This window comes from Phasianus colchicus, chromosome 3, assembly GCF_987193195.1.
Source record: "Phasianus colchicus chromosome 3, bPhaCol1.hap1.1, whole genome shotgun sequence".
Lineage (NCBI taxonomy): Eukaryota > Metazoa > Chordata > Aves > Galliformes > Phasianidae > Phasianus > Phasianus colchicus.
Genome location: NC_143438.1, coordinates 27720853 through 27734869, shown reverse-complemented (window position 1 = coordinate 27734869; position 14017 = coordinate 27720853). Strand labels below are relative to the sequence as shown.

Sequence of the window (14017 nt, the reverse complement as noted above, 5' to 3'; positions counted from 1 at the left end):
AATTTAGAAAAATAGATTACATAGTTATATTATGGGCTGTGGCTGACAAGCTTGCCTGTCCCCAAACTTCCAGTTATAGATATGAGAACTTCCTGAGAAGCACTGGGATCTCCTCTCAGCCACAGCAGTGAGTCCTGCAGAAGCTCTGGCGAGGCTCCCTCAGACATATCACTGCCTGTCATCCTTCTTGGACCTAAATGCACTGCTAAAGGGGAACATCTGGGCTACTGTGTTGTGCCATGTCTTTGTTTTTCTACTTCACAACTGATAAAGAATCAGAAGAAAACAATGAGGAACAACTTGACCTCCGTAAGTTTAATTGAACTTAATAAGATTAATTATATCCTTTGGTAGGCAGATTCTCAAAAATTTCCTTCCCAAGGATGTTACAGATCAAGCTAAGAATATATGCCGATTCTTGCATATTTCTGACAATCGGGGAAAGGACGCCTTTTGACAAAGGACAACCTTTGTAATTTGAGAGGAGATCTGCATTATGTCAGGATAGCAGCTACAAGGCAGTCCTTTCTGTTTCAAGCGATCTATTAACAAAGGATGTATATGACAAGGAACAATTTGTCCTCCCAGGTTTTCCTCTATAATAAAGATACAGTAAATGCCTGCTTCTGGACAGACAATCTGAAGTGCAAGTCTCTCCTGTCCTGGAAGGCTGTGCTAAGCCTCAGGGTCATTCATATTCATGCTCTCCCTTTGGCTGATTAATTTTTTTTTTTTTAAAGACAAGAGGGGATCATTTGAGAATGACTTCCTACTGCTCTCATATAGTCCAATAAATAGGCAAGATTTGTAGAAGATAAGATGTTAAATTGCTGCAGGCCCAGCTTGCATTTTAATGTAAGTTCTCAGTACTTTGCGTAAGCAATCTGCCCATTGCTTGCCATGGGTGGAGCAAGGGAATCTCCTGCTGCCAGGTGACTTGTGAGAAAGCTTTGGCTTAATTGGCTAAGGAGGGTTTGTGTGGGATTACAACTTTATGACAAGGGATTAATTTAGATGATAATAATACAGTGTCAGTTTGTTTTGGTTCAGGATTTTTTTTTTTTTTTTTGTAATCTCTTGTGCCAGGAAAGCAAAATGTGACTTCCTTTGAAACTGCAGTCTAAATACAAGAAGTCACGAATTTGAAAGTTCAGTTAGGAAATTCCTCTTGCCTTAAATATCTGTTGCAACCCTGAAATTATAGGTGTCCTTGAAAATTCAAGAGAGAAGAATACAAAGATTTCTATTCTGTAACTCTCAGTTTTCTATCAGATATGAGTAAGAGACATTAATTGTGTACGTTTCTAACATGTACACTGAAATACCTTCCAGTTCTTTACAGAAGGGGCATACAGTGCTGTGTGCCAGGCAGCCTGGTAGATTGATCGGGGCTGTGAGCAGACACTGACGTTCCCTAGGGGAGCTCCTTGCCTAGCTGACCCTGCTCTTTCCTTGTGGGTCAGCTTAAGAGAAGTAGCTCACAGACCCACCTGTCACAGCAAGATGAATCCATTTACTGCTCATTCACAAAGCACACAACAGTGGGCACTGTGCAAGATTTGATGCTCCCACAGAGGGCAGTGACTTGAATTGACAGTTGGGTGTCTGAGTTTTGCTCATTAAGATCCACATGATGGAAATGCTTTCAAATCTGTGCATGGGCTTGCACTGGAGCATGGGGTGAGATAGGGGCTGGCTGCTGCACAGCCTGGCAATGCCTACAGGACCTAGGGAGAACCAGGCTGGGCCTCGGCTTTGGAGGCCGTACACATCAGCAAAAGGCACCCAGCACTGTGGGGTGTGCAGTACAGACACTTTTCAATTTGGAGGGTGTTGCAATGTGCACACAGCTTGGTGCACAAACCGAGGGAGGATCTGGTCTGGGTCCAGTACAGCTGGATTGCTGTGTCCCTTCTCTTAACTTGGTAAAATCTACCTATTTGTAATCCCTTCCTGTTTACATTTCTGTAACGTTTCCGGTTCTCAGATGGCACTAGCTAGAAGACCCTGCTATGGGAATGGTGAAAATATGCTCCTGATAGCTTCAGCATGCAGGACAAGTTATGGTGGTGAAGTTTTTATTTTTATTTTTTGTCTTCATTCTTATTTCCCCTCCAGCAACCAAGAAAACACTTGAGATGAAATCACGGTCGTGCTAAGCTCACCGAGAGCTGTGCCACTGACTTCAGTGTGGCTGGATTTCATTCTGAGTCACAGCACTCGTTGTGTTCTCTCCTCCTCAGTGGCAAAACTGTGAATGAGCATGGCATGTTTTGAATTAATCCCAATTTCTCTTGTCAAAAATGGGAATATATAGTATAGCTTGAACTGAATCTCCTCCTTTCATAGTATAATTTTGAATTTTTCTTCTCATCTAGTGTTATCTGGCATCCTGGTTGAAAAATTATGCATCTGGAAAGCAGCTGACTTTGATTTGGAAAAAGAGGAATACTTTTAACATGTCATTTCACTTAACATCTTTGATGTCCAAACGTACTCAGCTTTCTAGATCAGAACTGAGAGAATACAGTAGTATATAGTCATTAACATTGAATTAGGCAGTGTGTTAATTGTCAGCTAGCACTGGGAACAGATGTGTTTTTGTAGAACAGTGGGCTAAATGCATTGGTTTTTTTAATACAGCTTCTGTCTGGATCATCAATCTCTCTTAGAACTCCCTTCTCCTTTCTACCACCTTGTGTAACTGCTCTATTTTGTACAGCCAAGAAAGAGCACACATCTTTCACTGGAGCTCACAACTCCATCTCAAATTACAAAATGTCCCTGACTATTCAGCCTTTTGAAAAAGCAGTAAATAGAGATATAACTTACCTAGCAACAAAAAGTAGATCTCCATAATGCAGCCTATGAACACAGTGAGTTTATTCAGTTATGTTTCTGTCATAGCTCTTATTTTCCCGTTGTTAATCTTAAAAAAAAAAAAAAAAAAAAAAAAAAAAAAAAAAAAAAACAACCTACAGAAAAAGCCTTTTCTATTCTCATCTAGTGTTAAGAAATCCTGCTGATAACTGGGAAGGAAACAAATTATCTAAGCTTCTGAAACTAACATACTAGGTAGAGTTTTGGCTGGGCCAGGTGAAAACAGAATGGAATAAATATGAAGTTTGAAAATGTCACTTTTTCTGTTGAGCACTGAAGTACAATCTATATCCTTTAGCTCATACAGCTATACTTAGTGAATGTTTTTATAAACACGTTTAGGGGTTTTCTTCCTGAGCATTTTCCTTTCCCCTTTCAGCTTTAAATGTCCAGCACACAGTAATAAAAGAAGTACAATGAGAATGAAAGATGTAGACAGAAAGGAAGGAGGATGTGTTTTTTCCATATCTTAACATTAAAGAGGCTTTTATTTTTTTCTGGAGAGCTTTTAAAAATATTTGAAGCATTTGCTTCATCCGTAGTAAAAGCAACAGACGTATTAATTTTAAGTTGGTTTTGTTCCAGATTTAACCTTGTTGAAAATTCTGATGTGTTAGAAGATCTCGTCTATTTAAGGTGAAAATCCTCCTCTTTGACAAAAGAAACATATTACCATTTGAAAGGTTGGTCAGCATTTTTGCTTACATACCTACTAGGTAATAATGACCATGTTGACCCTTCTTTTGATTGCTGAAGGCTTTTATGAATGCATTGATACTAGTTAAAGATGATGCTCAGTGCTGACTTTCATATAATGCTTTCATGAAAGTGCCTTTGAGAATGAAAGCGATGGCCAGATTCTGATCTCTCTTCTTCAGATCTTACACAATTGGATTTTCATTTCCTAAATAAATGTGATAGAAAAGAAAATTATGCTTATTCTCAGATTATGCATGAAATCTGAGGCTATTTCTAAATAAAACATTGTATCTGTTAGAGAATTTTTGTCATTCAATTTAATAAGTTAAAATGACCTCTTTCTCTAGTGGAGCTAGCTGAATTGCAAAGCTTAGTGTCCTTTGGATAAGTTCCAGGAAGAAAAGTCACCCTGCAGAGTTTGTCTCAGCACAAAGCAAACTAAGTCCACTGTACTTGAACTTTAACTGCATTTATCATTAGGTCTTGGGTCCTAAATATGTGTAGATAGAGAAAGCCAGTATTTGGCTTGTGTTTTGGATGTGTTTCCAAAGCCTTTACACATGAGAAACTTAACGTAAGTTTTCCAACAAGTAAAAATGGCAAAGAGGGCCTTTCCCATTCTTTCCTGATGTTTCAAGAGTAACAAGTAGTAGAACACATTGAGCTCAGCCTGGCCATAGCGCAGGCTCTGCACCAAGCAGCCACACGGCAACCAGGCCTTCTTCAGCCTCCAGGTACCTTCAGCTCCATCCCCTTCTGCCCTTGCTTCCTGCGTGGGACCAGGGGTCTCCAGAATGTTGCATCCTCCATATGGCCTGCACAGCCAGATGTCTCTGCCCACTGCCTTAATTACTGCGCAGGAAAAGACAGGAAGATGGGACAAACTCACCTGGCACTGATTTCCTTGCTTTGGTGACCAGTGGTAGAACTTGAGGGAATGTCAGAATGCTGATACAGGCGAGGGTCAGGTTGGATGTTAGGAGATGGTTCTTTACCAGAAGCAGATTGGCCACTGGATGAGGCTCCCCAAGGCAGTGGCCATTGCAGCAAGCTGCCGGAGTTTAAGAAGCATCTGGAAATGCTTTCAGTCATATGGTCTGATTTTTGGGTGGTGCTGTGTGGAGGCAGGAGTTGGACTCAATGATCCTTACGAGTCTCTTCCAACTCAGGGTATTCTATGATTCTACAAAAGTTCCCATGCACAGAAGCCCGGAAGGCACCACGGTATCTGCACTAACATCTCTGCTTACTTTTTTGACTGCACTGGAGTAGAAATAATGTTTGCACAGTCGCAGAACATTATTGACATTGTTATTTCTTGCAGAAAATCACAATTCTTAGAGAAAATGTTGGTTTTTCAGGTCCTTACTTTCACAGTATGGCATGCTGTAGGATTTTTCAAAAAAGTGTTAGTTAAGTGAAAAGAAGACAACTGCCATAGGTATGTCCTTTGTGGCCATGGAAAGGATGTATTGCGACTTCAACATTTAACAGGTTTAATGGTGCTATTTTTGATAAACAATTTTATGGCAGCACAGTTTTGTCTTGAGTGACACAGCTGTAGTCTAGGAAACTAAACATATCTTTCCTAGTGTTGTTGTTTGTCAGCGGAACATTTTCAATGCTCACGTATCTCTGTATTTTTAACCCACCACAAAATGAAAAATTTTGTATGATGATGGCTTCGCAGTCTCTTGGTTTGTGTGTATCAGAAAGAAATTAAAATACAGACACGTGCTTAATAATAACTCAATTGAACATAACGCTTTATCATTGTCAAAAGCATTGGTGGAGGAATCCATCAGCTCTTCAGATTTCCATACAAGTCAATTTGCTGTCTTCAGAATGTAACGCTAATGGCTCTCAGTGTACACACTGTAATCCTTTAAAATAATGTGCATGGCAAACGGATATGCTCTCATGCATTAATAATTTAAAAGTTAATTTTAGGTACTTACTCAATACGATTAACTGATGGATCAGCAGTCTTCTCCAGAGGCACGCTTAAAGGAAGAGCATGCTGGAAGGCTGCCAGGAGATGCCTGTAGGATGGTTCCAAAACACCTGAGCTCTACCCTTCTGGTCTTGCTCCAGCACTGGATGTAGTGTGTGCATGCCTAACAGCAGGCTGTGGTGTTAAGTTTCATATATGAAGTGCTTGTCAGGCCAAGGTATCAGAATGTGGGGAAAGAACAGGAATGTTTTGGAGGACAGGAACTCTTGAATGCAGCATTGAGGCGCCTGAATGGTTGACTGGCTGGTTGACTGATGTCCTTCTATGCACCTCTTTTGGAGGACTCCCCATATTGCCAAGCTGAAGGGTGATTCTCTGGGGTGGAAATACAGATGACAACAAAGCATATCAGTATCGTTATGCAGCTAAAGGATGTGCCAGGGCAAAGAGCATTAAACAGTGTGCAACACAGGTGAGCACCGAAATCTTTGGCCTTGCCCATGGTAGGAGAGAAGCACAAACTGGTGATGGGGAAGCCCATGGCAAAATCTCTGGCCAAGTCCAACAGGTACTGCTTATACTTTGTATGTAATTGAATATAGCGTGAGCATGTGTGACCACGATGCCAGGTATGCAGGTCCTGGTACCAGACAAGTTGGAGGTGACTCCATCTCCAGAGCATGAGCAATAGCTGGTGGAAAGTTAGGGCAGAATGAGGTGGCAGTGGGATGACAGAGGTGACCTGGGGCCAGGACATGGCAGTAATACAGAATGAGATGGATGCCAACACCGTGTGGACATCTGGGAGGTGGCCAGAGGCAGAGAGCGGTGCCAGGAATGGCCAGAGATTGACTGTTGTGATGTGTGTGAGGAAATGGAAAGGTATGGAGCTGTCAGCAAGGGAGCAAGCAAGAGGAAGAGCTGAAAACGTGGAGATGGGGGGAGAGGGATGGTAGCAAAACCATTCTCTTAAGTACAGTAAGGTACAGCTAAGGAGGAAGGCAGAATGAGAGCAAGGGCGGCGGTGTATCACGTTACATTTTCAAACACACTGCCACCGGGATGCGACCGTGTGGCTTCGGGTAAGCGCACGGAGGTTTCTCCTGCTTCCCTCGGTTCTTTCCATAGCGCTGGCCACTCTGTAGGAGGCAATACTCTGCTCAGGAAGCACCTCGGGTTGCGCTGAGGTTCGCGATGCTCTGAGGGAAGCGCTCAGCTTTGCTCTCGTAGGAGCTTTCTCTCGGTCCGGGATCGCCTCGGAGCTCCGGCGGGGCTCGGAGGTGACACCCAGGGAGCGCGCACCGAGCGCATCCGGCAGCGGCGGCTGGCAGCGGGACGGTCGCGGCGCTACGCGGCACGGAGAAGCGCTCCGGCAGCCCATCTCCGAGCCGCCGGGACAGGCTGGAGGGGGAAAGCGAGCACAGGGCGCGCAGAGCGAGGTTCGAGAAGGAGTCCCCGAACAGCTCCACACTCGCAGATACCCCGGGGCGTCCCTTCGTCTCCCTTAAAGCACGCTCCCGCGCTACCTGTGCGCGTGTTTGCGTTCGAGGCCCTCCGGCCCCGACAGCCCGCGCCGAAGGGAGCTGCGGCGGGGCGGGCGCCCGACCCCTGCCCTCGGCGACGGCACGGCGGCGGCGGGACGCGGGCCGGGGCTGCGGCTGCGTGCGGCGGGGGCGGGGGCGGGCGCGGGGCGGGGCGGGGCGGGGCGCCGGCGGGAGTCAGCTGGGCGCGGGGCGAGCGCGCGGCGGCGACGGGGCGCCGTTAGCAGCGGGAGCGGCGGCGGCATCGGCGGCGCGGGCAGAAGTTTTCTCCGCAGAGCCCTCCCGCAGCCCGGGGCCGCCTTAGGTAGGCGCGGAGGTCCCCGTGCGCGCTGGGTGTGTTTTTGTTTTTATGTTTTTAATTGTAATATATATTTTTTGTCGCTTCCTAAGATTTTTTTTTTTTCTTTTCCTTTTTAATTTTTGTTACAAGTTTTGCTTTCCGAAACTCGCGCTCTGTGGGAGCCCCGCCGCCCCGAAGACCACCCTCCATCCCCACCGCAGCCGCGCACGACCCCTTCCTCCGAGCCCCGGAACTCGGCGGGCCGCGGGCGGGCGGGTGCTGGCCGGCAGCCCTGCAGGTAAGGGCCGGGGGCAGCCGGGGGGCGGCGCCGGGGCCGCGGGGCGGCTTTGCCGGCTCCTCGGCGGCAGAGGCCGGGGAAGGACGAGGAGGAGGAGGAGGAGGGGAGCAGACTTCCTTTTCCTGGGGCCGCCGGCGCACCTCGCCGAACCCCGTGCCCGCGGGCAGCGGCCCGAGCCGGCCTCGGCGTGGGAGCGGGCTGCGGACCTGTCCCGGTAACTCGTGGCCGCGCTGCCTGCTGCTGGCGCCCGGCGGCTGGGGGGGGCCGTTGGAGCCTTCCGAGCACGCGGCTCTCCCCTCGTGTAACTGCGGGAACGCCGCTGTGGCATCTCTGTAAGCGCAGTTTGCAGTTAATGGGTTTGGCAGGCGAACTCGTGCAGAATCCTCCTGCCCACTTGTGCTGCTGGAGTGCCAGCGCCCCCGCCCCCCTTTTTCCCTGCTCTCCTTTGAAGCCTCGCATAACTCCGTGCTGCCAGCAGGACGGAAAGTGCTGATTCAGCAGCCCGGAGCCCCGCTCCATCTGAAGTGGTGGTCTGCCGAACGCGTTCCTATTTGTCAAAGCCGGAGTATGTGCTGCTGGTGTGTCAGAGCGGCACTGATTGGGTTTTCTCAAACAGCCCCAAGAACGTGGCTTACTTTTCTCTAGGAAAGAATGAATAAAGGGAGGGAAGGGGGAGAACAACCAGCACTGAGGTGGCAGGATGTGGGGACCCACTACATTGGGATGGAGCACGATGTCCCATAAAGGTGCTGAGCAGTTTCTTGCTTTAACAAAGACTTGGTGGGGCATACAGCGGTGATGCCCTAATGCTCCAGCTCGATCTATTCGTGCATCCGGAGGCTCATTGTACTTAGAGCACCAGAAAAGGTATGGAGAAGGGCAGCGAGGCTAATCCTGGGATTAAAAGGAGTGAGTTATGAGGGCAGGTTTTAAAAAAAAAAAAAAAAAAAAAAAAGCATATGGAGATTAGAAAACCTGCGTGGAAAAGGAAAATGTGCTGGAAACTTGATGTGATGGCTCTGGCTGTGCTTCCTGGCCATCCAGGTGCTGGGAGGGAGCTGGGCTGGCAGTGTGCTGCTCTCTCTGAAGAGCTCATCTAACGGCACGGCATGAGAGCAGAGCTGAGCAGGAGCTGTGCTCCTCTGGCTGGCTTTGCATGGTTACGTGCTGATACTGAGGGCTCGCTTTCTGTGAACCAGAACGCTTTAAAATTCTATGCAGTACAAAGCAAACAATAAAGCCTGGAGAGTGGTGTTTGGTAGCCTTGTTCCAAGTAAATGGGCGGAGCGGTGGACCCTGGTTGCTTCATACAGTGGTCGTTTTACCATGTTATACTCCGATGTATTTTCTTTGCTTGGACTTTATTTGTTCTTAAAGTAGGTCTTGTTTGCCCTGGCTACCTGTTAAAGATCTTGTGGTACTTCATGTCTTTTCTTGGTTTTGTTAATCAAAATATCCCCTCCCTTACTGCTGTGTGAGTTGGCTTTTATCCTTAGATATGGCCACACCTGGATTTCAGTAGTGTACTTCTATATGTTTTTATTGTATAGTCCAAAAGTGCTGCCTAAATGCAAATCTTTTCCGTAGTTCTGCTTAAGACTATGCCATGTGCTTTGTGAATAAAACAAACTCTTGCAACTCTCTATCTTGCAAGTACCTAAGTGGCTCTGACTCTAGCAGGAACTGTCACAAAGGTTTTAGAGATCTTTGGTTGTGTTCTCAGCAGCGCTCTGGGTATAAATGGGCTAAAAGTATTTGGATCTCTTTGGCAAAGGGATTCTTTTGACGTGGGGAGTTCCCAGCTGGCAGAGGAAAGGCATAGCTGGGTCATGTGCCATTTCTACCAGCAGCAGGAGAGTACTGTACTGGGAGCTTGTTTTCTGACAGTATTGAACTAGCAGATGTCCCTCTGGACAGCAAGGAATGGGCAGCTTACCCCTGCACACACAGCTATGGAATTGAGTGGATTCCTGCACAGCGTGGCATGGGATGGGACAGTGCTGTCACATTTTTTTCTCCCTGTTGTTGTATCCCCATCTGTGCCATGGGCATAAAGGTTTACATTGATGTGTGAAATGAGGACAGGTTTGTAGGCAGAACTCTTTCTTAAACCAAAGAGTTCTCTTGTGGGAGGTGGAGTGTGGGGGAAATACACTCAAGGACTTTTTTTTTTCAGAGGCAGAGTAATGCTGGAAGCTTGGGAGGTGGGAGGTGGATGGGTGCCTCTTTGATAACCAGTGGTGTGCATTTTTAGGATGCACTGAAGTATTTAGTCAGGTTCAAATTTCAGTGGTTACAGCAAACAATGTGGGGAAAAAACCTTGTCAGTTTCTACATGGTATACTGTGGAAGCCTGATATTTGTTTGGGTTGATTTCGAGCAAAGACTATTGGGGATGGTAGTTCTGCTGTGTTCTTGGATCTTCTTCTAAATCTGTGTGAACTTTGTTAGTGAGCAACAGAAGTGCTTTTCTTCATTTTAAGCCTAAAGTTTTGTGAGAGCTAGGACTGAAGAAGCCCACTTGTCTTTGGGTTTGTCTCATGATTCTTTTCCTTTGTCAAATACATCTCGAGCTCTGACAAAACTGTTCCTATCAGCAGTGTTTGTAAAGGGTTCTTATATATTGAAGGTACTTGTGCAGGGTCCAAGGACCATGTCCCTTGTCTGGGTCCACCAAGCCTGCTGTTTTCTCAAATGGGAAAGGTAACTCCTGAGACCTCTGCTTCTGTCAAGCTTGCATGAAATTTGCCAAATGGCTTGTTTACAGGGTGATTGCATAAGCCTCCTTCTGTAGGAAAGCAGGCTAAGTAAGGATTGTTTTTCTTGGAACTGAGACCTGCTCCTGGACATGTCCAAAATACTACAGTTGCCACTCTTTACCTAAGGAAATCTAGGAATGGAGATCTTTTTCCTGAAAGGTGAAACTGAGATCTCTTTAGGAACTATGAGGTCAACAAGCAGTCCTTCTACAATCACTGAACTTTACTTATCCTCATACTACCTGCTGGTCAGGAGAGCTCTTTACAGCTTAAACTAGGCTGCGGCAAAGTAGTTGTTTGCCATCATTGTTCTCCCACACTAGTGGCTATTGTAACAAGTAATAATTGTCAGGTAAACAGATGTCACATTACTACCTTTCTTTCTGTATACTTGCTGAACTGTACATTTCTGAACTTGTCCATTGCCAAGTCTTTCCAATTCTCATGCCATCTGTTGAATTGGATGATCTTCTTGGACAACAGTTTTCCTACTAGCCCAGTATGACTTCTCTCTTTTGTTGTGGATATGGGGAGAACTATCCAAAGGAGCCAGAATCCACTGTGAGTACAGTATAAAAGGAAATTGTTGATCGGGGCAATGCATCCTGTCTACAAGCAGACTTAAACTCTTCAGTGATGGAATTAACCAGAACAGCCTGACTTTGAGATCTGGTTGCATATACCTACAAAGACTTTTTCTGTCACACTTTTTTTTTTCCCTTGGGCACTTGCCAATAGATATTTGATGTTAGAGTCAGGTGCTACATTTTTCACAGAAATACATTCATTTGGAAGTGGTGGTGATGGTAGTTTGTAGTAGCTTTTGGACTTATGATGTGTGCACTGCCTATAAACTCATTCCCCTTTTTGCTTTCCTGGGATGGGTCACTTCACAGAGCCCAAATATACACAGCTGTTAGGATGGGAATTACGAATTCAAACTCGAATTTAGAGTAGTGTTGGTGTGAACTGTTCTCTTTCCCGATCTCTGTAAAAGGCTTGTTGCAGTGCCTGACCACCTCTGGTGAAGAACTTGGTTTCTGACACCCAGCCTTCCCCTGGCACGGTTCCATGCTGTTCCCTTGGGCTCTGATGCTGTCACTGGAGAGCTGCCCCTCTGCTCCCTGTGTGGAGCTGAGGTCGCCATGAGGCCTCCCCTCAGTTCCTCTGCTCTGGGCTGAACAAATCCAGGGCTGTCAGCTGCTCCTCATATGTCTTAGCCTCTAGATCCCCCACCAACTTTGTAACCCTTCATTGGATACTCTCTAATAATTCTATTTCCTTCTGATATTGTGGCACCCCAAACCCTTATGCAGTGCTGGAGATGAGGCCACACAGCGCAGAGCAGAGGGGACAGCCCCTCCCCTTGCCCACGGGCTGTGCTGGGCTTGGTGCACCCCAGGGTATGGTTGGCCCTTTAGGCTGCCAGGGCACACTGCTGACACAACTTGTCATCAGAGTTTCAGAGATCTTACTGTAGCCTTTAAGGAAGCTTATGAGACACTCCCTCCCTATCTGTGAGGGTGGTGGGACAGTGCCTGAAAATGTCATAGATGCCTCATCTCTGGGAGTACCTAAGATCAGATTGGGTGGGGCTTTGAGCATCCTGATCTATTGGAGTGTCTTTGCTCGTGGTAAGGGACTTGGACTAGCTGATCTTTAAAGATCCCTTCCAACCCAATCCTTTCTACTACTCTGTGGCTTCAACTGGTGAAGAGCCAGTGACATCAGTGAACCTGAGAACTTGTTGGAAGACATTCTTACTATAGTGTGAGTCGCTCTCTATTAGGAGAAAAGGGGGGCTGTAGGGATTCTTGAGGTTTTTACAAGTAAAGGACTCACAGTGGAAAGATGAACTGTAGAGAAGAGGTGGGATGAATCGCATGAGTTTTTTTCAAACTCAGTGTTAATACTCTGCTATAAGCCAAGAGAACTTTTAAAGTAACTTGCTATTTGCACAGCAGTGTTACCCATGGTGAGATGCAAGTTTCTTATTTTCTCTGCTGGAGGGGGGAACTTTCTCAAACATTAAAATAATATGAAGGATTTTTCTAGCCTAGCCTTCCCTTTCCCCCTCCTCCCCTCCAATTCTGCTATCATAACTAATATAACTAATTTTCCAGAATTGTTGAGGCTAAAAAGGACCTTTTGATATGATTTAGTCTGACCCTCCTGCTCAAGCAGGATCTGGTAGAAGCAGGTTGCCCGGAACTGTGTTCAGTTAGATTTTTAATAGCTTTGTGCATGGAGACTTTTTTTTTTTTTTTTTGTGGGCAGCCTGTTCCAGTGTTTGATTATCCTCACTTTAAAGTGGTGTTTTCTTGTGTTGAGGTGGAAACAGCTTACATGAAATTCTTTTCCCTCTTGTCCTGTCAGTAGCCACAGCTGAGAAGAGTGTAGCTTTCTCTTTAGTCCCTCTGTCAGGTATTTATGTGCATTGGGAAGATTCACCCTGAGCCTTCTCTTCTCCAGGCTGAAAAGACCCAGGTCTTTTCTGCTTTTCTTCTGAAGAATGTTTGATATATCCTTTGTCTCTCTTGTGCTGGATATAGATCTGGTTTCCCCAGTACTGTAGATGTGGCATTACCAGAGCTGAGTAGAGAAGCATCACTTCCTTCAACACTTGGAAAGCAGCAAGTGAAATACAAAATAAAAACCTCAACTCAGAGTAATAATGTAAATTAGTGTGAGACTTCTTCCTTCCCAAAGCCTTTCGGAATCTTTAAATCATTTTTGGCAAGTCATTACATCCTTAATGCGTTGGGACTGCATTGATTGTTGAGGTCTTTGAATGCAGAAGTGATGAATGCCTTAGACAAGTTTACAGGGAACATTTTGACTGTCTGTTCTGTTCTTGTGGACCGATATTCTAGAGTATCTAAGAAAGAAAAGCAGTGTCCTGCTCTTTTGCTGGGCTCCCATAGAAGACTGTGAGAGCTTTTCCTGTTATCTAACCCTCCTGCTGCTAAGCTGTTGTCTGTAGGCCAACAGCAGTAAGCAGAGCAGATATGTTGATCTTAATGCCCAACAGTTATGTTAATGATTAGATTATTAACTATTGTACAGTTGCTGAAATAATGCTGATATTTCAAACAATCTATTCCTTAGTGAATTGGCTTCAGCTTTTCTAGAGGCCAAAGCTGATGAATGTGGGCGGATTCCAAAAAGGCAGTTGTACACATGCAGGTCATGATGATTGGAGTAATTGTAAGCACATGTTTGGTTAAACCACTAGCAAAATGGCCTCTGATTCTTCCTAGCCTTGACCAATGCCAGCTTCTATTAGGTCTCAACAGGACAAAAATAGGAAGTGACTTTTCTGGCAGGCAAACCATGGAGGAAATGCCATACCATCCAGTTTGAATAAACTTACAGTGGAGTGGGAGGGAGTTCTTCTGCTGAGTGGCAGTAGGGATTTCTGCATTAGTTCAGAGTGTAGTTCTTATGCTTCCTTCAGACTTACTGCTGTAGAGTTTATGTCAACAGATAAACTGGAGAAAACAAGTGGTTGCTATGAAGCAGAGCCTGTGGATGCTGAAGGCTGCAGATAAATAAGGCTGGATAGTACTTCATGACACTACTATTGTTCTTCTGTTATGTATCCCT

At 45.7% G+C, this 14017-nt stretch overlaps 1 protein-coding gene across 5 annotated transcripts in view; it reads left to right on the top strand.

Annotated features, from left to right (window-relative positions):
* The first annotated feature begins 7262 nt into the window (after positions 1–7262).
* GRB10 (growth factor receptor bound protein 10) overlaps positions 7263–14017 on the top strand; it is a 143527-nt gene continuing 136772 nt past the window's right edge. For 2 of the 5 annotated variants that reach the window (XM_090137156.1, XM_031589165.2), the window contains exons 1-2: positions 7263–7378; positions 7505–7652. The gene's annotated coding sequence lies outside the window, so the exon portion shown is untranslated. Of the gene's footprint in view, positions 7653–14017 lie in introns of all 5 variants that reach the window. The other 3 variants (XM_031589166.2, XM_090137154.1, XM_090137157.1) reach the window with 3 other exon arrangements.